The sequence below is a fragment of the Bos mutus genome, chromosome 16 (genome assembly GCF_027580195.1).
Source record: "Bos mutus isolate GX-2022 chromosome 16, NWIPB_WYAK_1.1, whole genome shotgun sequence".
NCBI classification, from domain to species: Eukaryota; Metazoa; Chordata; class Mammalia; order Artiodactyla; family Bovidae; genus Bos; species Bos mutus.
Window position 1 is genome coordinate 29,363,594 of NC_091632.1, and position 24,550 is coordinate 29,388,143.

Sequence of the window (24,550 nt, forward strand, 5' to 3'; positions counted from 1 at the left end):
CGGGGTGGGACTCAGGGTGGCCCAGGGTACACGTACATACCTGTATGTCCCTAGACTGAGGTTACTGAGGGCTATTCACTAGAATGTCCCTGTGGGTTATTTGGCTTTAGTGCAGCTGCTCCTGCTTGTACAAGGCATTTGTCGTGTGTGTGAAGCAAGTTCAGGATGAACAGATATGGCTGCAGCAACAATTCCAGCTTACAATCTAAATTTTGTTCTTAAATTAGGCATGCCAGCACCCTAGCTCTGATATAGTAGTTCCATGAGCAGATGTGTAAACAAAATGTCTGGGAAACGCATGAGTTTGCAGCAGAAGTGAATTTATACAGAGGATTACTTATTTCTTTTTTACATTTGTAGCCATGGATGCTGCTTCCAAGTGGGGAAGTGGGAAATTAATCCTCTGAGCTCACTGTTTAACTTTAGGGACCTTTAGTTGGGAAGAGAGTCTAAAGTCACTTGTACTGATGTTCTGATCAGGAAGGTCCTGACATGGGCTCTGCGAAGGAACCTGGGAACTGGCCAAAGGCCTCCCAATGCTGCTATTATTTCCGCATCAAGCAGCCTTGAGATGTACGCAGAGTGCAGACAGTGTACCTGAAAACAAACAGATGGTCCCAGACCCATTAAGGATTAGGGGACCTGGCCAAGATGTGGAGCCCCTGAGCAGAGCAGAGACAGCCACGTGGACTCATCGTCTATACAAGGAAACCCACAGACACGCGTCCCTCTGCTCTGCCTCTGGTACCCACTCGACTCGGCCCAGGATCTCACCAGAAGTAGAAGTCCCACAGGTCCCTGAATAGACCTCTGCTCTCTAGAATATTCTCTGTTCATGAAATGCGTCCTCTTATGACATCCCTGCCCCCACCAGTCAGCTTAGCAAAGTGACTCCAAGGGTCCCAAGGTGGAGGCCAACAGGGCAGGTCTCTGAAGGGCTTTGGGTGGAAGCTGAACCCCCTTCCCAGGCCTTGCCCAGTTCTCTGCTCTGACCCAGAGCCTGCACACGCAGAACTGCAGTGGGGTTCCCTCCAAGGAACCGTGGGTATGGAGGCACACAGGGTGCAAGTCTGGGCTCTAGTGGCCAGGGCTGCGGGGCCAGGGTGAACTTCCTTCAGCCCAGAAGGTCAGAAGGGAGGCGGTGGGGGGGTGGGGGCGGAAGGAAAGGGGAGGGACCACCTCTCAGACCAACTACATCCAAACCACTGGGAATCTCCTACAGCCTCATGGGGAATCGACTTCTGTTGGCGAGGGGTGGAGCCAGTGAATCTGTACTGTAAAAACTCCCCAGAAAGTCTCCCATGTGTCTGGTGTAGGCACCCTTAGTGTCAGCCAATGGACCTTATATGGAGAAGGTTAGGTCAGAGGTGGGGAAAGCTTATTTCATGAGTGGAGACCAAACCATTCTTTTCAGTACACTTGTCCTAACAGTGGGATTTGAGTAGCACTTAGAAGCCTTTTCTTCTCAATAGAAAATTATCCTTCACCTGCCTGCCCCTCTACCTGCACATGTACCTGTCCCTCAATGAGCAGTCACGTAATTGACTTATGAGTGTCCCAGGAGAGGACTCCTAGAATGGCAGTCTGGTGATGGGCAGCATTGAGCCACCGAGACCCAATTTCCTCTAGAATAGAAGGCATGAAGCAGGGTTTCCCTGGTGTGTCAGACGGTAAACAATCTGCCTGCAATGCAGGAGATGTGGGTTCAATCCCTGGGCTGGGAAGATTCCCCTGGAGAAGGGAATGGCCACCCACTCCAGTATTCTTGCCTGGAGAATTCCACAGACAGAGAAGCCTGGTGGATTATCATCCAAAGAGTTGCATATGACTGAGAGACTAACACTTTCACTTTCACTTCAGAAGGAATAAAGCAGCACAGGAACTGAAGTATTTGTGAGGGAAGCAGAAGGAAGGAGAAAGGAAAATGTCCAGAAAAGATGTTTCTATGGGAATAAGTGTGATCTAGGGATGAGGGTTGGCACCACCGTGCTGTCTTTTGAAGGTCTGCCCTCACCGGCCCTCGGTAGACCATCCCAGGATTCTCTGGGATTAAAAAGCATCAATACCATGAAAATATTCAACTTATATTTGGAGAAGGACAAATTATTTCTGTCCTTAAATGGCATGTAAATTGTGTGTGTATACTTGTCTTCACTAAACCTCCATTAGAAAGTGGGTATAACGAGTAAACAATGAGTGATGAAGAACATGCGCTTTTTCCCAATTGCTGAACAAAACGAAATGATATTTCACAGTAGTCCATCTCCTCCTTCTTCCTGTTTGGCTCTTAAAGAGACCAGTAACTCTTAAAGTTACTGAAAGATCCTAGTACAGAGGCCACAGTTCACTTCAGAAGAAAACCTCGGGTCCTGTTAGCACCACCTTGCCTGACTGTCTCAGAAACCAAGAGCGTCATCCCAACTCCCCTTAGGGGAGTTAGTGGAGTTTCCCCTCTACTAAGGCTTCCCTGATAGCTCAGCTGGTAAAGAATCCACATGCAATGCAGGAGACCCTGGTTTGATTCCTGGGTCGGAAGATCCACTGGAGAAGGGATAGGCTACCCACTCCGGTATTCTTGGGCTTCCCTTGTGGCTCAGCTGATAAAGAATCCACCTGCAATGAGGGAGACCTGGGTTTGATCTCTGGGTTAGGAAGATCCCCTGGAGAAGGGAAAGGCTACCCACTCCAGTATTCTGGCCTGGAGAATCCAATGAACTGTATAGTCCATGGGGTTGCAAACAGTTGGACACAACTGAGCGACTTTCACTTTCACCACTACTAGATCAACTTGGGAATAACCCAAGCAGTAGGATTGAGGCTGAGTTGGAATATGAGTTCCTGAGCCCCACGTGGGTCTTCTCCACACTTCTCTCTCTCTCTCCCTTTTCCACTTTCCTAGGGCTGCTGATCTACCACCTGAGGATTGCCTCCATCCTCCTTAAGCCTCACCTCCATATCCCCTCATATTGCCATTTGTCAGCTGCTAATCATTCATTAACCTCCCAGAAGCCAGGACCTCGCCTTTGTTTGAAAAGGTGGTTCACTGGGTCCCCCTTTAATAAAATTACAACTTCAGGACACAAATCATTTATATCAAATACAACCCCATGGCTTCCTCTTATGTTAATCATTTCAGGCAGGTGCGATTAGGTAATTCAATCACTGGGCTACAGAAAATTGCCAGTGAATTAACGAGGAATGAACTCAAATTCTGAATAAGAGATTTTCTGAATAAATGGCTCTGAATGAAAAACCAGGAGCCAAGCCTATAATCACAGCAGATGACAACAATACAAAACTGCATATTAAATGCAGTCCTAGCCTCCATCTATTCTCAGTCCACAAACTCTTTTGGAGCCAGGAGAACATGTTGCGGCCACCACCAACAGCCTTCCACGTTTGCTGCTTTCCTAATATTTCCTTAACACTTTTTTCAGGTGAACTGAATAAATTCTGAATTTATGAAATGCTCTCACGCAACTTAAAATCAACCTTAGTTTTTCCCCAAAGCTAGTCTGTTCTTCAAAAGAGCATCTTTCATAGACAACAAACCAGTGGTGGCCAAGTCGGGAGAGAAGAGCGGGGAAAGGCAATATAGAGGTAGGGGATTAAGAGGTACAAACTTCTAGGTAGAAAGTAAGGTTCAAGGTTATATTGTGCAACACGGGGAATATAGCCCATATTTTATAATGATAAATGGAGTATAAACTTTAAAATTGTGTACCAATATATTGTCCCCCTGTAACACATAATATCGTACAGCAACTATTGTTGTTGTTTAGTCACTAAGTTGTGTGACTCTTTTGCAACCTCACCAGGCTCCTCTCTCCATGGGATTTTCCAAGCAAGAATACCGGAGTGGGTTGCTATTTCCTTCTCCTGAGGATCTTCCTGACTGAGGGATTGAATGTGTGTCTTCTGCACTGCAGGCAGATTCTTTACCCCTGAGCCACCAGGGAAGCCCGAAGCAACTACACTTCGATTTAAAAAATGAAAAGAAAAAGAGCATCTTTGTCCATAGCCCCATTCAGATGTTAAGCTCATCTTCTCTGGCTTCCTCCCGCCCCATCTGCATCTAGCCTCCCTCCCCTCCAGGACACTCTCCTCAGAGCTGCCAGGCGCTCTTCCTTAAACGCAAATCTGACTACGTCATATTCCTGCGTCTCATCCTCCACTCATTTTCACCATCCTCCTCTTCTTAGCACGTTACATGAGACTTCATAACCAGGCCCCTGGCTATCTTTCCAGATCTTCTCCTCTTGTTCCCTATAGGAACACATCCTGAATTCCAGCACCCAAGTTCTCACCGCTTCTGAAAGTTCTATGCCCTTTCATAGCACCATGCTGTTTCTCCCATCAGAGTATCTCCTCCAACCTAATCCTCACCTTTTACAATTTATCTTGAGTGGTGCCACCTCCTCAGTCCTTCTCTGGTCCAGTCCCAGACTAAGTTAAGTGCCCTTCCCCCATGTTTCCTTAGCACCCGGGGGCACAGCTTGATGAACATGGCATCACAATAATAGTTGAAAGCACAAGTCTGTCTCTCCAACTAGACCTACATCGTGACTCCATAGTATTTAACCTTGCATTTTCAAGGCGGGGCGTATGGTAGATATAGAATAAATATTTGGTGAATGAATGGACCAGTGATAAAATAAATGACTTCATGGCTGAACAAATGAATAAACCCAATGACACGATTTATACGAGTTCTAGAAGCCACACTTCCATTCACCAACTCTGGGCAGAAGTGTTTGAAAAGTTTATTTTTGTAATCTGAAATTCAGTCAGTGAAGATTTGGCCCAGAACAAGTGAGTTTCCCTACAGCGAGTGATCCCATCACAACTTCTTCATCCTCCCACTCTTCAGTAAATACCTGAAAAAAAGAGACTCCACGGCTTGGGTAGGACGCCTCCCCGTGGCAGGACAGCACCATCGGGACGAACCTCGTGGTGACCCACGCCGCCTTCTCTGGGCCCAGGCTTCCAGCCCCGACAGGAAATCTCCTGGCTCTGCACTCTGCGTTTGCTTTCACAGAGCTGTGGTCGCCTGGCATTTATCAAGCTGTGCTTCATCAGAGATTTAATCAGGTTTGAGTTTTTAACATCGTGCTCGTCATGCTCACTTAACTTAAAATCAAGCCTGTTCAGAGCATTAGTCAGTCCTATTCACTCAGTCTGTTAGTTTTGGCATTTAAAAGTTTAGAATTTGTCATCAAGGGACATGTATATATATATTTTTTAACAAGCATCTTATAAACCTCTCAGGCTGGTTCCCTGGTTGGAATACCTCAGCCTTAGGGATGAGACTGCCATGAAGGAACTATCTGTGCATTCGTTTCCTATGGATGCCATGATGAATGACAGCAGACTTGGAAGCTTAAAACAGTACGTTTATTATCTTATGGTTCTGTTGGTCAGAAGTCTGACATGCGTTTTATTGGGCTAAAATCAAAGAGGCAGCAGAGTTGTATTCCTTTTGGAAGTTTGAGCAGAGAATCTGTTTCCTTGTTTTTTCCACCTCCTAGAGGCTGCCCACACCCCTTGGTTCATGCTCCCTCCCTCCATCTTATAAGGCAGCCATAGCTGGTAGAGTCCTTCTCATATCATATCCCTCTGGCCTCCTCTTCAGGTTCCCTCTTCCAGTTTTACAGACCCTCATGATAATACTAGGCTCATCTCACAAGTCCAGGATAATCTCCCTATTTTAAGGACAGTTCATCAGCAACCTTCCCTTCATCTGTAACCTTAATTTCCCTTTGCTATATAAAGTAACATATACTCAGGTTCCAAGGATTCAGGCATGATATCTTTGGAGGTTGCGGGGCAGGGAGGGTTGTCATACTGCCTGCTACATTTGTATGGCTCTGGGCCTCTGGAAATTATCCTTTATATAATTGTGTGGATCCAGTGTGAACTTCCCACCAAGAGCATTGGTGTCAACTGAAAGCTTGTTAGAAATGCAGATTCACAAGCCCTATCCTAAGACCTTCAGAAAAATAATCTACATTTTTCACCAACTCCCAGGGGAATATATAGCTTATTTATACTGAGAGGCATCACTCCAGAAGTTCCCCATGAGGCCGAGAGAGGCACTTGGACTTGGGGTTGGACAGACAGTTGGTTTTATCTGGAACCATGTATGTAATTATAGAGGAATCTTGAGGATCCCATTAAAAACTCCCCTTCCCTGTTAGAGCTCTGAATGAACAGACACATAAGACATAAAAGTGGGGCCAGATGGGAGCCAAAACAGCACATTGGTAAGCCAGAATCTGGTCATAGAGTTTTATCTGCAGATAGAGCATTGAATCTCATAATGATGAGGAGAATTTCCCACCCCATCACAGCTGCATTAGACTGGGGAGGGTCTCCCTCACCACAGCCCCTGTTGCAGGGGCAGAGCTTATGTAGGAGGATCTTCAGCAAGGAGCAGGCATCTGAGAGCACATGCTCTCTGCAGGCAGGCCAGCACCCCAAAACAAGAAAAAGTAAGAAGCTGGGCTACACGTGTCTGTTTTCTCCTTCCAAACACTCAGCATCCAGCTAGGTCACCAGTGAGTAAGGGGCTAGGAATTAGACAGAAGTGTTCCAGCCAGTAGAGCTGCCCCCACATGGAAGGAAACATTAGAAGAGGGACTCAATATTCCCCATAATAAATAATGCCTATGTCACAGGGTCATGGTGAGGAAAGTGCTATAGCATATGTGGTACATCACAGTTCAGTTACAAGGAGCATCGTGTTATCCCACAGTTTCACAACCTGGTAACCCATCAGAATGGCCTAATGGTCTGTTATAAAGTGTAGATTCCTGGATCTCACCCTAGAGGACCAGATTCAACGGGTATAATGTGGGGCTTGGGAGTCACAAACCTGGAATCCTGACAGCACATAAGTAAGAGAAGCTTAGGCAGGACTCTACCTAAACCAGAGAGAATAAGTGTAGGCAAGACCCCTTTGGTTATGAGTTACAGAAACCAACTTGAGCTGGCTTACCCAGAAGAGGGAATGTGTCTCAGGACCATGGTGTCTTATTGAACTCAAGAGAAAAAGGCCCAGGAACTAGACACCTTCAGGCACCTGTTAGTGCTTTCTCTTCCTCCCCCATTTCTGCTTCTCTCTGTGACAAATGGCATCTTCTCTCTGTGTTTGCAAGTATGTATCAGGCGAGCAGAAGACAGACTCCCCACAACTCTTGAAAGTCCTTTGTCCCTGGACACTGCAGACCAGTTGGCTCTCTTTTAGTCCCAGTGATAAATCCCTAGGAAAGAGAATCTGACTGACTCAAGTCAGGTCAGCTACCCCCACTGGGTAGAGCAGCTTGAAGTCATAGGGCTCATCTCTCCATTTTTGTAGCAATACTGTGGAGGGAGGACAATTCTCAGACAGAAGAAGTCATTGCAAGCTTCATAGATACGCAGTAGAATCTACAGAAAGCTGCTATCCCATCTTTTTTTTTTTTTTTTTTTTTGTAGTCCCTCAATAATCCCTCCCTCAAATACTGGGTTAGCCAAAAGGTTTGTTCACTTTTTCCATAAGATCTTTCAGGAAAAACCTGAACAAACCTTTTGGTCAGCCCAATAAAAAAATAGAAAACCTTTTTGCTTTGGGTGTCTGATAATTTTTTTAATAATATTTTGAATTTATATTTAGAGTCAACCTCACTGAAATATCAGATCAGATCAGATCAGATCAGTCGCTCAGTCGTGTCCGACTCTTTGCGACCCCATGAATCGCAGCACACCAGGCCTCCCTGTCCATCACCAACTCCCGGAGTTCACTCAAACTCACATCCATTGAGTCAGTGATGCCATCCAGCCATCTCATCCTCTGTCATCTCCTTCTCTTCCTGCCCCCAATCCCTCCCAGCATCACAGTCTTTTCCAATGAGTCAACTCTTCACATGAGGTGGCCAAAGTACTGGAGTTTCAGCTTTAGCATCATTCCTTCCAAAGAAATCCCAGGGCTGATCTCCTTCAGAATGGACTGGTTGGATCTCCTTGCAGTCCAAGGGACTCTCAAGAGTCTTCTCCAACACCACAGTTCAAAAGCATCAATTCTTCAGTGCTCAGCCTTCTTTACAGTCCAACTCTCACATCCATACATGACCACAGGAAAAACCATAGCCTTGACTAGACGAAACTTTGCTGACAAAGTAATGTCTCTGCTTTTGAATATGCTATCTAGGTTGGTCATAATTTTCCTTCCAAGGAGTAAGCGTCTTTTAATTTCATGGCTGCAGTCACCATCTGTAGTGATTTTGGAGCCCAGAAAAATAAAGTCAGCCACTGTTTCCACTGTTTCCCCATCTATTTCCCATGAAGTGATGGGACCAGATGCCATGATCTTTGTTTTCTGAATGTTGAGCTTTAAGCCAACTTTTTCACTCTCCACTTTCACTTTCATCAAGAGGCTTTTGAGTTCCTCTTCACTTTCTGCCATAAGGGTGGTGTCATCTGCATATCTGAGGTTATTGATATTTCTCCCAGCAATCTTGATTCCAGCTTGTGTTTCTTTCAGTCCAGCGTTTCTCATGATGTACTCTGCATATAAGTTAAATAAACAGGGTGACAATATACAGCCAGTACTAGTGAAATCCACCAGGGCTTCCTTGGTGGCTCAGATGATAAAGAATCTCTGCCCGCAATGCAAGAGACCCAGGTTTGATCCCTGGGTTGGGAAGATCCCCTGGAGAAGGGAATGGCTACCCACCCTAGTATTCTTGCCTGGAGAATTAATGGACAGAGGAGCCTGGTGGGCTACAGTCCATGGGGTTACAGAGAGTCAGACATGACTGAGTGACTAACATGTTCACTTCCAATGAAATCCTCAGGATGATGACTCCCCTCTTACTGGAAATGGTCAGAGATCTTAACTCCTTTGGAGAGGATGCTTCTCATTCTAAGTGAGTGCACTTCCCCAGATAGTTCAGAGCCCTTCCTCAAGCTCCCTTCTTGTGAAGAGGGTTCTTCTCCCAGAAGACCTTTTCTAGGAGGGACTTCCAGATCCACTTATGTTGTCATTATTGCCTATGAACATGTCTACCTACCAGACCACAAAATCTTCAGTGTTATGATTTCATCTTCTTTATCCTCTATCTGTAGAGTCTATTACAGTGCCTGGCTCAGAGTGACTACTCAATATGTCTTTATTGACTTTAGGAATGAATGAGAGTCATCATTCTTCAAAGAGTAATATAAAAATATCATGCTTAAAGAGATAGCAACATATGCCAGGAAATGATGCCAGGAGACACCTCCAAAAGTCAGGTTTGCTGTGCTCTTCTGGGAGGAGAGTTCATGATCACATCAATCGGAGTTTTGAGGAAGGAAAGGGAAACTGTCAGAGAACTGTGTGAGAAGCAGGCCCAGGAGTCAGGGCTGGTGGCCCCATGGCTCACAACATAAGATTTCCCCCAGGCCTCCTTTCCCTTAGGAGAAAGGCACCTTCTTTTCCTTCTAAGGGCATGGCTTTCCTTCTCTGTGTCAGTCTATTCAAATCCATACCCTTCACTCCAAGATGTGCTTGAGTCATGAGAACAAGAAGTGTTACTTCTCAGAAGTGCCACCTGGCAGTTGTAGAGTCATCGCAGGGGGGAGGGCGTAGGTACCCCTCATGAATGTTTACTTTAATTGCAGTTTAAAAAATTCTTAGACTTCAGATTCATCATTCTGCCATGAAATCCATATTACAAGCTTCAAATATCTATATCATGACAGTGTAGTTTATTAAAAAAATGTGTTTTCCTACATGTTCTAACTTCTAAAGTAATTTAAAAAAATAGCTTTGGCACGACATACATGAAAACGCGATGAAATGGCATTTTATGAATTTAAATTGAAGCAAATATTTGTCATACTTTATTTAAATTAATTTTCTCTGCGTGCTCTGTTTTGATAGCAGGCAAGCTTTGCCACATTATATGTCAACTGTACTGGGCTCTGAGGCTTGCTGGTGAAGAAACAGAAGTTGTGGGATCCAAGGGGACCCAATTCTAAGGGTCCCACAGGCCCACACTCTGGTTCCACTGGCACTAAAAATTGGCTGGGTTTGGGTAGGAAGTTGTTTTAACAAAAGTCTCATATTCACTCTTTCATTTTTTTAAAGACTCACTTATTTATTTTATGTTTTGGCTGTGGTGGGCCTTTGTTGCTGTGTGTGGGCTTCTCTAGCTGTGGCGAGCGGGGGCTACTCCTTGTCGCAGTGCACTGGCTTCTCACTGCAGTGGTTTCTCTTGTTGTAGAGCATAGACTCTAGGCACACAGGCTTCAGTAGTTGTGGCACTTGGGCTTATTTGCTCAGCAGCATGTGAGATCTTCCCAGACCAGGGATCAAACCAGCATCCCCCGCATTGCAAGGCAGATTCTTAACCACTGGACCACGGGGGAAGCCTACATATTTGCTCTTGCAAAGCAAGGGTGAGATATTCACCTCTACCCTGGTGACATTTTTGCCATAGAAAGTTACTTTTAGTAATCCTAAATCAGTCTCAATGTTCATTCTATATAAATTCTAAGCTGAACAATTTTTTGAGTGCATTGTAAACACCATCCCTTCCTAAACTTTCTAGAAAATCGGTCTTCTAGTTCTCGGATGCTAATACTAACAGTTCAGGGGGGAAACTAAGTCATAGATAATGTTTATTAAGTTACTATCTGGCCATTGATGAAAAATGTGCCAACCCCTAGATTTATAGAATAAATGACTTGGAATGACCAAATAATATGGGTTTTAATTTGGAGTCCTAGATATTAAACCAATTTCCTCTTTTTACAGCTTCCTGGATCAGTAATTTGTAGATCCAATTAAGAGTTTCCCATCAGTTTATAGTTATAGAAACTGTATGTGACTATAGTTATTGCTTGCTTTCTATGACCACTAACCTAGCACAATGACCTCTATGCCAGAATGGGGATTTGGTGATGTGGATGACCACCATGGGCAGGTAAAAGTTATCACAGGACAGATGTTGTGAACAGGTTATGGATCATGACCAAAAATAATAATATCTGACTTGCATGTATGGATGGTAACTTGTATCTTTTTAGTTTTGTGACAAAGGTCTTCAGAGTTGTTAGGATAAAGTGCATTTTGGAGATGAGGATACAATTTATAGATAAAATAAAGAAAGTGGACTTAGGGGAGAAAAGCTAAACACATTTTCAAAAGAAATTTCACACACACATGCATACACATCATAGAGCTTATGTCCCCTATTTGGAAAGCTTTAATTCCATTCATAGGAAAAATTAGAAAATTTAAAAATGCAGTATATGATGGGCCCTGATCCAGGGATCTCTACATTGATCCAGAGTTTTTTCAAGCCAACATTAGACATTGAATTATTTGCTCTTTGAGGTTACTGTTGGGCCAAGTCATTGAATCAACTGGAAAAGATCCCTTTCTAAAAGCTTGCCCTCTGTGCCCACCATTTTCTTACTCCCAAAGTCAGTCAGCAGAGGTGAGGCAGTGTGGAGGTACCATGAACAGGCTTTTGAAAATGGGAGTGATGGGGGCAGAAGTTCTTTAAGTGCCCAGGAAACTGTGAAATAACAAAAAGGAGATAAGAGCCAACAAAATCAAGAGGTAGGAGAAAAACTGAAAGCAAAAGAATACAGTGGATTACATTTTTCTCAAAGATAACCTGGGAACAGGCTTTATCGTTCAAAGACCATTTCCTCTTCCATCCAGGAATTAAAAAAGTGAAAAGGATCAGTTCTACAGCAAAGTTCAGCTTAAGTAAACTTACTGGGTAATTGAAAAAAGCTTTCAGGTGTTTGGTTAACTTTTTTAATTTTTTTTTTTTTACTGTAGTCAAATAAAAACTGTACTAGTAGAAGGAAAAATCATAGTTCCTATGCAGGGTCAAAGAAAACTAGATGTCAGGGAACAGAAACAACTGCTCCAACAAGTAATGGCTCCTGCCTTTCCAACAGAAAACAAGAAAAACTCTATGAAGTTAGTTCAATAAATACTTTGTGAAAAATGTCTATTTACTTTAAAAGATACAGTCCCTACCTTTAAAGAATCTGTAATCTACTTCTGGACTGACTCATGTCATTAGGAAACAATATAAGATGATTTCTTCTCAAGGACTTACCAAAATGATGCTGTAGGAATTAGAAGGGAGAGATACGAGGGAGCAGTTTGGAACACATTAAGTGAGTGAAGTCGCTCAGTCATGTCCGACTCTTTGCAATCTCATGGACTGTACTCTACCAGGCTTCTCTGTCCATGGGATTTTCCAGGAACACATAAACAGTGCTAATTATCTATTGCTGATAACAGGTTACCCCAAATGTAGGGACTGAACACAGAATCATTTATTGTCTCATAGTTGCTGAGGGTCTGGAATCTGGAATCAGCTTAGTTTCTTGGTTTACATTCAGGGTCTCTTGTGAGGTTGCAATCGAGCTTTCAGCTTTGGCACAGTCAGCTCAAGGTCTCACTGGAGGACATGCTTCTGTTTACCACGTGGTCATCGGAAGTCATGTGGGCCTCTCCACGGGGTGCTTTCCAATGTGGCAGCTGGCTCTGCCGGAGCTAGCAATATGAGAGACAGAGCAAGAGAGAAAGAGAGAGAAAGCCCCAAGACAAAAGCCACAGACTTTTTATGACCTAACCTTGGAGCTGACACACCATCACTACTGCCATATTCTGTTTGCTACAAGTGGGTCAAGAAATCCAGTGCATATTCCAGGGGAGGGAATTACCCAAGGGTGTGAACACCAGGAGGTGGTGTCACAGGTGGCTACCCAAAGGCTTTCCACTACAGTAAGCCAAGGTTTTGAACTCTAGAAGGGTTTCAATAAACTACAACTAGAGGGCCTGTCACAAACTTTTGTAAATAAAGTTTTAGGCAATGGCACCCCACTCCAGTACTCTTGCCTGGAAAATCCCATGGATGGAGGAGCCTGGTAGGCTGCAGTCATGGGATCGCTAAGAGTCGGATATGACTGAGCGACTTCACTTTCATTTTTCCCCTTCATGCATTGGAGAAGGAAATGGCAACCCACTCCAGTGTTCTTGCCTGGAGAATCCCAGGGACGGGGGAGCCCGGTGGGCTGCCGTCTGTGGGGTCGCACAGAGTCGGACACGACTGAAGCGACTTAGCAGCAGCATTGGCCCACAACATACCCATTTGTTTACCTATGGTCTCTGGCTGCGTTTGTGCCACCAATTGCAGAGTTGAGTCGTTGGGACAAAGACCCTATAGTCTGCAGGCTTAGAGTATTCACTGTCTGAACCTTTACAGAAAAGTTCTGCTGAGCCCTACTCTAAATGAGTACTTCTCAAAATGCATGTGCGTATGAATCATCACAGGGCTTCCCTAGTGGTTCAGGTGGTAAAGAATCTGCCTGCAATGCAGGATACCTGGGTTCAATCCGTGGGTTGGGAAGATCCCCTGGAGAAGGGCATGGCAACCCATTCTAGTATTCTTGCCTGGAGAATTCCGTGGACAGAGGAGTCTGGCGGGCTATAGTCTATGGGGTCACAAAGAGCTGGACACGACTGAGTGACTGATATACACATGAATCATCAGAAGATCTTGTTAAAATGTGGTTTCTGATTCAAAATGTGGTTTCTGAGTGGGGCTTGGGGCTCTGCATTTCTAACAAGCTCCCAAGTGATGCTGATGCTAACCACAGAGCACACTTTGAATAGCAAAGCTTATGAACCTTGAGAGATGAGAAGGTTTTGGGTAGGTGTGGAGGACCTTCCAACTAGGGGGAAATGGCATGAGAAAAGATGAGAAAGGAAAAAGCCATGGCTTTGGGGATAAGAATAAGATCAGGCTAGGACTGGAAAAGGTCAGTTTTCATTCCAATCCCAAAGAAAGGGAATTCCAAAGAATGCTCAAACTACTGCACAATTGCACTCATCTCACATGCTAGTAAAGTAATGCTCATAATTCTCCAAGCCAGACTTCAGCAATATGTGAACTGTGAACTTCATGATGTTCAAGCTGGTTTTAGAAAAGGCAGAGGAACCAGAGATCAAATTGCCAACATCCGCTGGATCATAGAAAAAGCAAGAGAATTCCAGAAAAACATCTATTTCTGCTTTATTGACTATGCCAAAGCCTTTGACTGTGTGGATCACAATAAACTGTGGAAAATTCTGAAAGAGATGGGAATCCCAGACCACTTGATCTGCCTCTTGAGAAACCTGTATGCAGGTCAGGAAGCAACAGTTAGAACTGGACATGGAACAACAGACTGGTTCCAAATAGGAAAAGGAGTTAGTCAAGGCTGTATATTGTCACCCTGTTTATTTAACTTATATGCAGAGTACATCATGAGAAACACTGGACTGGAAGAAACACAAACTGGAATCAAGATTGCCGGGAGACATATAATAACCTCAGATATGCAGATGACACCACCCTTATGGCAGAAAGTGAAGAGGAACTCAAAAGCCTCTTGATGAAAGTGAAAGTGGAGAGTGAAAAAGTTGGCTTAAAGCTCAACATTCAGAAAACGAAGACCATGGTATCTGGTCCCACCACTTCATGGCAAATAGATGGGGAAACAGTGGAAACAGTGTCAGACTTTATTTTTCTGGCTCCAAAATCACTACAGATGGTGACTGCAGCCATGAAATTAAAAGACGCTTACTCCTTGGAAGGAAAATTATGACCAACCTAGATAGCATATTCAAAAGCAGAGACATTGCTTTGTCAGCAAAGGTTCATCTAGTCAAGGCTATGGTTTTTCCTGTGGTCATGTATGGATGTGAGAGTTGGACTGTGAAGAAGGCTGAGTGCGGAAGAATTGATGCTTTTGAACTGTGGTGTTGGAGAAGACTCTTGAGAGTCCCTTGGACTGCAAGGAGATCCAACCAGTCCATTCTGAAGGAGATCAGCCCTGGGATTTCTTTGGAAGGAATGATGCTAAAGCTGAAACTCCAGTACTTTGGCCACCTCATGTGAAGAGTTGACTCATTGGAAAAGACTGTGATGCTGGGAGGGATTGGGGGCAGGAAGAGAAGGGGACGACAGAGGATGAGACGGCTGGATGGCATCGCTGACTTGATGGACATGAGTCTCAGTGAACTCCGGGAGTTGGTGATGGACAGGGAGGCCTGGCATGCTGTGATCCATGGGGTCGCAAAGAGTTGGACACAGCTGAGCGACTGATCTGATCTGATCTGATCTGGAACACAGCCATATATTTCCTGTGAAGAGAATGTATAGAGAGCAACACTTAGCCTTGAGGCAGTGGAGAAAATATAGTTTTAGCTCATCTTATTTCAAGATACAGAATCTTTTATTTAAAATAAAGGATCAGACTATAATCGTTTATCCAACAAGTATACCAGAATTGAAAAAGAAATCTACATGGACATTTGTTCAGCACCCACTTTGCATCACTGATATGCTAAGTGCTGGGGATACAAAATGAATACATGGTCCCTCCTTATCACTCAGGCTGATGATGGAGAGACAGGCAGACACATTAGAGGTGACACACTGTGATATGTATTTTAATAGAGGTACGGACCTAGTACTACAGGAGAACAAAGGCCAGGAATTGGGTCTTAGAGGATGTGTAGGAGTTCATTATGCTGGAGAGATGGAGAAAACATTTGAGACTAAGGAACAGTATAGAGGCAAGAAAGGGCGTGGGCCAGGTAGAAGTTGTACAGGCCTGAGGCATGGGATGTGTATAAGTGAGGGGAAAAAGGGGTCCAAAAGGGAAAAGGTAGGGGCCAGACATGAGGCTGGACAGACAGGCAGAGAAAGACTGCCAGTGACCTCAGATTCTGTAAGAAGTTACTCTCAGAAGATACTCTCAGATTCCATTAGGTGCTGATATACGATAACTCACCTAGCCTTCCTGGCACATAGCAGTGCTCAGATACCACCAGTTGTGGTTCCATTTTAGAAAGTCTGGTGGCAATGTGGAGGACTTCATATCTGAGAAAACAGAAAGGGTGAGGATCACCTTTCATCTGGCCTGCAGGTGAGTTAATTTTCAGAATCCTTGAAAGCAGGATTCCCAGGCAACCCACTGAAGCTCCTGTGACACTTGGACACATGGACATCAGCCTTAGCATGTCCATCCTCACTGGCTTGTGTTCCCACACACCGGCCCTACCCTCTCTCACTAGGGCACCCCTGCCACTGCAGAGGAGGCCACTGCTCAGCTCACGTGGCTGTCCTTGTCCACGAAGCCCTGGTGAGGTCTTTGCAGCCACAGAGTAGTAGATCTACATGGAGACTTTACATTTATCCCATTCAGACTTGGCTCCAACCCCATTAGTACCATGAGGGTCCTATGGGCTACACATACCCCATCTTGCGACACATATACCCCCGATGTGCTGTGATGGTTTGCTGACTTGTCTGTCTCTTTCTCAGACAGGTCCACCTGTCCTTAAGCTTTCCAAGGTCAGAGACTGTGTCTCATTCTCTCCTGCACCTTTGGCACCTAACCTGTCCTGGGCAGAGTGGGCAATTGGAAGATCTGCATCAAATAAGCAAGTGAATGACAGTGAGGCTGATGATATTTCCTAGCTCACTGATTGTTGTGAGGATTGCATTGGTTCGCCAGGGCTGCCGTAACAAGTGACCACACCTTGGGTGACTCGAACAAAAGAACTCTATTTTCTCACACTTTGGAAAGCTGGAGGTCCAAGATCAAGGTGTTGGCAGGCTGGTGTCCTCAGAGGCCTCTCTCCTTGGCTTGCAGACGGCCACATTCTCACTGTCTCCTACGGTCTTCTCTATGTCCACATACACTCCTGGTGTCTCTGTGTGCATCCTTATCTCCTTTCTTTATAAGGACACCAGTCAGATTGGATTAGAATCTGCCCCAGTGGCTTCATTTTAACTTAGCTTTTTCATGGCCAATTCTCCAAATACAGTCACATTCTGAGGCACTGGGGCTTAGGGCTCCAACCTACAAATTTGAAGGTAAGGACACAATTCAGTCCATTCAGGATTAAATGAGCTAATACGAGTATTTAGAATGTTTCCTAGAATAGAACGCCACTGAAGTGCTCAGGGTCACCATCCATGGTTTGGAAGGAACATGGAGAAAACTAAGTGTTGGTTTCTGAACCAATCTTACAGATGGACACTCTAGACTCAGCTCCTTTTTAAAAAGTTTTTGGAGTTTTGAGGCTTATTCAGAAAGTCAGAAAAAGTTTCATCACTCAGTATCCCTGCGTAGGACCATCCTTCCAGGGAAGCCTGGCTTCAGTAAGCACAGCCTCCATCCCATCTTACCAGGAGCTGGTTATCTCACCCATCATTTACAGAACACATTTCGCCTGTTGTTTCTTAACATGCTCTCCACAACAATCCTATTAGGCAGAAATTGGAATTTTTACAGATGGGAAAAACTGGGTCCAGAGAAGTTAAGTAACTCACCTAAACTCACACAGCCTATTAATGGCAGAGCCCGATTCAAACCCAGGCATTTTCACCACAGCACACTGCCCACCCTGGTGTGGGTGTCACCTTTACTGTATCTAAATTTCTGTGGCAGCCCAAGAATGCCCTGACACCTCTTTGCATTTGGGACCACTCAGCTGCCTGTCAGTCAGTCCCTCCTCTTGCCTGGAGACACTGGATGTAACACAGCAGGCAAGACTTCTGGAGGGGGAGACTCCTCTGTGACAGGGAGCAAGGATCCAGCCCATCAGCCAGAGGTGCAGAGGCAGAGAGGGAATGTGAGTTGCAGTGGGGATGGCAGAACAGTGGGGGTGGGCTGGCGGTGACGCTGGTATTAGTCAGCTGGGGCCTCTGAAACAGAACACCACACTCTGCATGGCTTCAACGCAGAGATTCATCTTCTCACTGTCCTGCAGGCTGGAGCTCCAAGACCAAGATGTCAGCGGGGTCGATTCTTTCTGAGGCGTCTGAGGAAAGGGTCTGCTCCAGGCCTCTCTCCTCAGCTTACGGATGGCCGTTTTCTCCCTGGGTCTCCATACTGTCTTCCTTTGTACACGTCTGTGTTCGAACATCTTCTTCTTCTAAGGACACCAGCCATATTGGATTAGGGTCCAGCTCCTGACCTCATTTTAATTTCCTCATTTGACTTCTCCAGCGGCTCAGCAGTAAAGAATCTGCCTGCAATGCAGGAGATGCGGGTTTGATCCCTGAGTTGGGAAGATCCCCTGGAGAAGGACATGGCCACCCACTCCAGTATTCTTGCCTGAAGAATTCCATGGACAGAGGAGCCTGGCTGGCAATAGTCCATGGGGTTGCAAAGAGTTGGACATGACTGAAGTGACTGAGCATGCACCTTGACCTCATTTGAATTTGGTCATTTCTTTGATGATCTTATCTCCAAAGACAGTCACATTCTGAGGCGGTGGGCTGTGAACTTCAATGCACCCCCTCCATATGAATTCTTGGAAGGACACAGGTCAGCCCAACAACCCTGACAGCTTCAGAGAAGCTTGAAAACTCCCCTGACAGAACCTTCTCCTTTCTAAGGAGTGGGAGTCCCCAGGTCTGGCTCACTTGACCTGGCTGGGGGGGGGGGGGGTAGGGCCTGACCCCACAGGACCTGGGGGTGCACTGTCTGCATCCATGCTGTACTCTCCAGATCTTGAATAGACTTGCAGACCAGTAGCCAAGGCCAGAGCCGGTGCTCAAACTCAGAGTGAGGCATGAGTGAGCACTGGAGTCACAGCAGAGGGGCCAGCAGGTAGGATCAGGGGCTGCAAGACGGTGGCAGCTGTATGCGGTGTTGATTCTGATGAGCTGTGTTCACAGCAGACCTGAGCTGTATCCTCTTGGTTGGACAAGTTATCCACTCCCTTGAAGCCTCAGTGCCTGCATCTATAAAATAGGTATCAGCAGCACCTACTTTAGTGAGGAAGAGATAAAGAGGCGATGCATGTACAGTATCTAGCACAGGGCCTGTTAAAGGGCCAGTTATGCAGCACTGGTCAAATGGAAAGTGACAGCCATAATCACAATAATAATAATATGAGATGTTAAAGGCACCTGTTGAATCACCAACCCAAGGGAGATTTTTTCACCCAGCAAGAGACCCCCTTCAAACCCCAAAGTCTTCCAGGACCAGCCTCACCCTGGGCAAAGCAAGCATGAATGTTTAAAGAGTTTCTGGGCATCAGCCCTCTCAGTACATCCTACCTCTGGCCCATCACAGCATTGGCCATTAGGGCTACACCTTAGGATAAGGCTCTTTTGAAACTAGAAGCCCCTTGTCAATTTGGCACTCTGACACACCATCCAGAAGGGCACTCTGCAGGGGCCCAATTCTACCTGGTTCCGATTTCCAATAAGCCTTTCATCATGCATGAACTATAGCAAATGGCAGGCATCGCTAAAAATTTCTGCCTCCTCCTTCCTTCTCGTCTCCTCCCTCCTCTTAGGATCTGTTACAGGAATTTTATTCCCCTTAATTTACTCTCTGCAAATTGCTCAGCTTGAAGACTGTTATTCCAGGGCTCTGTGAACGGAGCGTCATGAGACCTCGGCCCACTCGCTCTGCACGCTTGCGGGCGTTCCACTGTGGGAGAGCTGCCCTTGCAGGAGGGAAGCCAGGGCACGCCTGCCCCAGGCCCACGCGTACCCCGTGAGACACATGGTGCGACTCCTTGACTGTAGAGGGATTTACAGTTTCTAGAACACAGTCATCCCTGTCAGCTCATTTACATAAATACCACAGAAGAAGACAGAATACCTTTCATCTGTACAGCTCTTTTTCCATTTACCAAGTGCTCTCATATATATTACCTAATTTATAGATAATATATGATAATATAATGCTCTAGGAATATATTGACTCCTTCCATATGAACAGAGCTATTACAATCCATTACAGAGAAAGAGCATGGGTGGGCCAGTTCCTTACACATTGAGTGCTGTAGGCATAGGCCCTGTATTTGGTTGGGATCTGTCCTTGTGGCCCGTACTGTTGGAAAGCAGCCTGCTGATGCCCCTTGAGCTATCTCTTCTCCTCTTGGAGAGCCATCCATTTCTTCAGCCATGGACCCAGTGTCTCTGTCCAGGGCTCTGGTCTCCCAGTCATCCTGAGCAAAATGACTGAGCCTGCTCCTAAGGGCCCCGTGTTCACTCATGCACATCTGTGGAAGGGCACCCTGCTCTCTCTAACCCTCTCAGGCGGTCACTCTACCCCATGGATGAGTGGGATGACTCATCCAGTAAGTAGGTCCAGTAGGTCCAATGCATCCTGTAGCCTCAGTAATCTTCATCAAGGGTATCTTTGATCATGTCTTCCATTCCCCTCTTTTACCCTTTGCCACCTTCAACTCTTCAAAGTCTTTGCCAGCACTTGTTATCTCCTGTCTTTTTGGTAATAGCCATCCTAAGAGATGTGAGGTGATACTTCATGGTTTCGATTTGTGTTTTGCTGATGATCGGTGATGCGGAACACCTGTTGTGCTGTCATCTGTGGCTTTGGGCTTCCCTGGTAGCTCAGCTGATAAAGAATCTGGCTGCAATGCAGGAGACCCTGGTTCGACTCCTGGGTCAGGAGGATTCCCTGAAGAAAGGATAGGCTACCCACTCCAGTATTCTTGGGCTTCCCTGGTGGCTCAAATGGTAAAGAATCCACCTTAAATGTGAGAGACCTGGGTTTGATCCCTGGGTCAGGAAGATCCCTTGGAGAAGGGCATGGCAACCCACTCCAGTATTCTTGCCTGGGGAATCCCCATGAACAGAGGAGCCTGGCAGGCTATATAGTCCATGGGGTTACAAAGAGTTGGACACAACTGAGAGACTAAGCACAGCACAGCACATCCGTGGCTTTAGATTAGTCTTCCCAAAAAAGTCTCTGAACCAGAGAGTAAACTGACTGGGAGTAAGGGCAGGGGAGTTACATGGGGAAGGTTCACCAGGGAGAGCTCTTGGGAAGTAGATCTGTCAGGGGGTGAGGAAGGTAGGCTTGAGCAGTGGGAGCAGGTGACTGACAGTGTGGTTCTAACTGAGACTTCCAATCAAGCCTCCTGGGAGCTCTAGAGCTGGGGTGATCCCTGAGAGTTGTCCCAAGTTGAGGCCAGGCCTTTCTCTCCCTGATAACAGGATCCCTCGGGTATGGAAGTTCCCTGGGGGCCAGGGCAATTCTCAGTGAGGGATACAGGTGTGAGCCTTCAGCAACCAATACTCCCAGTGTGGGAGTTCAATGTGTCTGCCCTGAAGAGGGATATCTGAACAGGGTATCCCAGAATTCCCTATACCAGCAGTTCCCAGTGTGCATTGCACCAGAGGATGGGGAGGCTGAAGGCTACTTTGGAACCCTGCCTAGTACACTGGAACACAAGCCATCTCCAGCCTGCCTGGCCCTGCTTTTCTTCCTTGCCCATCAGGACTGGACAACTATTTCTTCGCCAAGACCTCATTTAACTAGCAGCACGACTGCTAAAAGGGGAAAGCCAGGCAAGGGGCTAGAGAGCCTTCTGCCCCATGCCTCTTCTGTCCAACCCCTTTGAACAAGGCGACTCCCTTTCTGCGCCATGGTCTTAATCAGGCTTTTCTAGGCCATGCTGTCTTCCTTGCCCTGCTGTCTCCCTGCATGGAACCCTCTTTTCCTAATTTATTTTCAGCCCTGAAGCTGATCTCAGAGGCAGCATCTGGTTCTGGTTTTAAAACAAACTCTGGCAGAGAAGCATAGAAGTCAAATGCATGCTTGTCCCCAAGGTCACCTGGCAACAGCACGGGCTTGGTTCTCTCCTGCCTCCTCCCAGAATCCTTTGTTGCCAATACACAACTTCAATTCACCTGGGCCTATTACAGGTTCCCGGGCTTATGGAATCTACAGCTAGGTCAGGGCCACTGGGCTTCGGAGGCCCTCTAAACCCCAGATCAACTCAGAAATTCTACATCCATCTCAAGAAAACAGAAACAGAAAAGGAGAATGTGACTTGTGAGGCTTGAGCTCTACTTTTCAGCTTTCTCCCTGGCAAGTGAAGAACCTGCCTGCAACTCCTCGGGCTCAATATTCCATGTCCAGAAACCCAAGTGACTGGTGTGTCTCAAAAACTAAACTGCACCCCCCTCCCCAATCCTCCAGGAAGTATTGACTCCTTCATGTGGCCCCAGTGTTGAGAACTCAGCCTTTGAGCTCCACCAGGGCTGTTGTTCTGATTCTGCTGTTGTTCCCATTTGGTTCAAGTCTCAGTAAGATTGAGGCTATCATGGAGCAAACATCATCACCATGTGGGGGGCAGGAGAGAAATGTGCTGAGTCATTTGTGCAGTCAAACCTCTCTGCAGATGGTAGAAAAGGTTCTGGTTGCCTCATGGTGACCATGACCATCGGTATTATGTATTTTCTGTGATGTTTTCACTTTCAACCATTCTTTTGTGTTGTACCATAATTGTATTTGTCAAACCAATTCAACCTTAGTTCTAAAAATATGGTCACAGGGACTTCTCTGGTGGTCTAGTGGCTAAGACTCCGTGCTCCCATGGCAGGAGGCCCAGGTTTGATCCCTGATCGGGGAACTAGATTCTACATGCCACAACTAAGAATTCACATGCCATAACTAAAAAAAAAAAAAAATGTTCCCACATGCTGCAACTAAGACCTGGTACAGCCAAAAATCAATACCTACTTTAAAAAAAAAAAAAAAATATGGTCACAATAGCTTTGTAGTGGAAGTGGGAGGTGGGAAGTAACATAGGCATGCTTACAAAAAGATGTGGGTTCCTCCTTCACCCTAACTCCACATCTTTATCCCCCCACTTCCAAGGACTCTGAGAGCACATTAACCAGGACACTGAAGCCATGTGATGCATGCAGGAAGAGGAAACACTTGGATTAACCAACTGTGGGGGAGAGGGATTAGTTGACTAGCTCATTTCTCCCCCGAAGAGCTTAGCATGGAGGAAGCCCCTCAGGGCACAGGCCACGGGGATGTGAGGGAAACTAACCATGCCAGCTGAGACTAGGGCACTGGGCTTGAGGGCTCCCAGAAGGGAGTGTGTGAAGGGAGGCAAACTGGGGCATTGAATACAAAACAGACCAGGTTTTAATATCAGCTAGGGGAACAGAGGAAACACAGGAGACAGGCCAGGGATCAGGGAGATGATGGGTCAGCATCACCCTTCAGCTTCTATGGTCCCGGCAGGAATAGCACGCCTCCACCAACCTGCATTTGACAAGTGTAGCTCTCAAAGCTATGCCAGGCCCCTATTAACCACTCCAAAATGTCAGTTATTGTTACCGTAATTATTGTTACTACTCATGAGACATGCTTTTCTTTGTTATTTTTAATTGGAGGGGAGGACAGTGTCATTCCCCATTTCTACTCCAGTGAAATCATTTTTATGCCTCTATTGTATATATTTGGAAAGGAAAAATCAGCCCCCCAAAATGAAACAAAAATACAGAAATGAAACCTGTGCTTGGAGAGATTCGACACAGTTCAAACCTCCAAGGAGCCAGAGTCCTAGGCATGGGCCAGCGGAATGCTGGCTTTGTTTCTGGTTTGTGTTTCCTCTGCTGTTGTTTTTCTTCTCAGTTATGATCAAATGATCTTGTTGTATAAAGTGTGGCTCAAATAGAGCAGTGGAAGGTTGGGCAAACAGATTTTAATGCTGTAATCAAATGCAACCTATGGCCACGTTCTTATAGCCCATATTATTGATAGATGCTGCTGCTATGAATTATAGGTGCTACATGGTCACCACCAGATAGGCAGTGAACTTAGATTACTACTCAGAGGATGACTTGAATGTAGCTGGCATTTCAGTCCCTTCCTCCCGCACTCTGCTGGCCCACCATCATCTATACACCCCCTCTGTGGTGATTTCTCTGAGATCATCTCCCCTCTCTGCCTAGATGCAAATGAGGGCATGCAACTTCTCTGCCTTAATGAGGGAGAAAAACTTAAGAAGGACTGAATAGGATACATAAGTCAGGGTGACATGAGCTGCTGAAACAGACACCCCACAATAGAAGTCTATTTCATACTCTCTTAGCAGCCAGTTCCTCATCAGGGGAAAGTTTTCCTCCTTGGGTGACTGAGGATCCTTCATCTCACCACTCCATCATCCTTTGGTCCTCAGGGTTCTCTGGACCCAGAGAGAGAAGACGAGGGGAAGACACACCTACACACCCTCTTAGGTCTAGAAGCAACAGACGTGACTCAGGCTCATATCCTGTCATTGAGAACTCATCACGGGTGAGGGAGAAGGAAAGGCAGCTGCTCCTCACAAGGGTTGTGTATGCTTTTGGTGGGTAGTTGGCATCTCTGTTGGGCTTCCCAGGTGGTGCTAGTGGTAAAGAACCTCCTCCCAATGCAAGAGGCATAAGAGATTCGGGTTCAATCCCTGGGCCAGGAAGATCCCCTGGAGGAGGGCATGGCAACCCACTCTAGTATTCTTGCCTGGAGAATCCCCATGGACAGAGAAGCCTGGGGATCCAGAGACCATAGGGTCACAAAGAGTCGGACACAGCTGAAGCAACTTATGATGCATGCATATGATACATGCATCTCTGTTACAAAGCATTTGGCAGGACTCAAGTGGGATCTGTCTGATTTAAGCACTAGTGATTATTCCCTAACACAAGCACTGAAGATTCAGAGGGATGAGCTAATG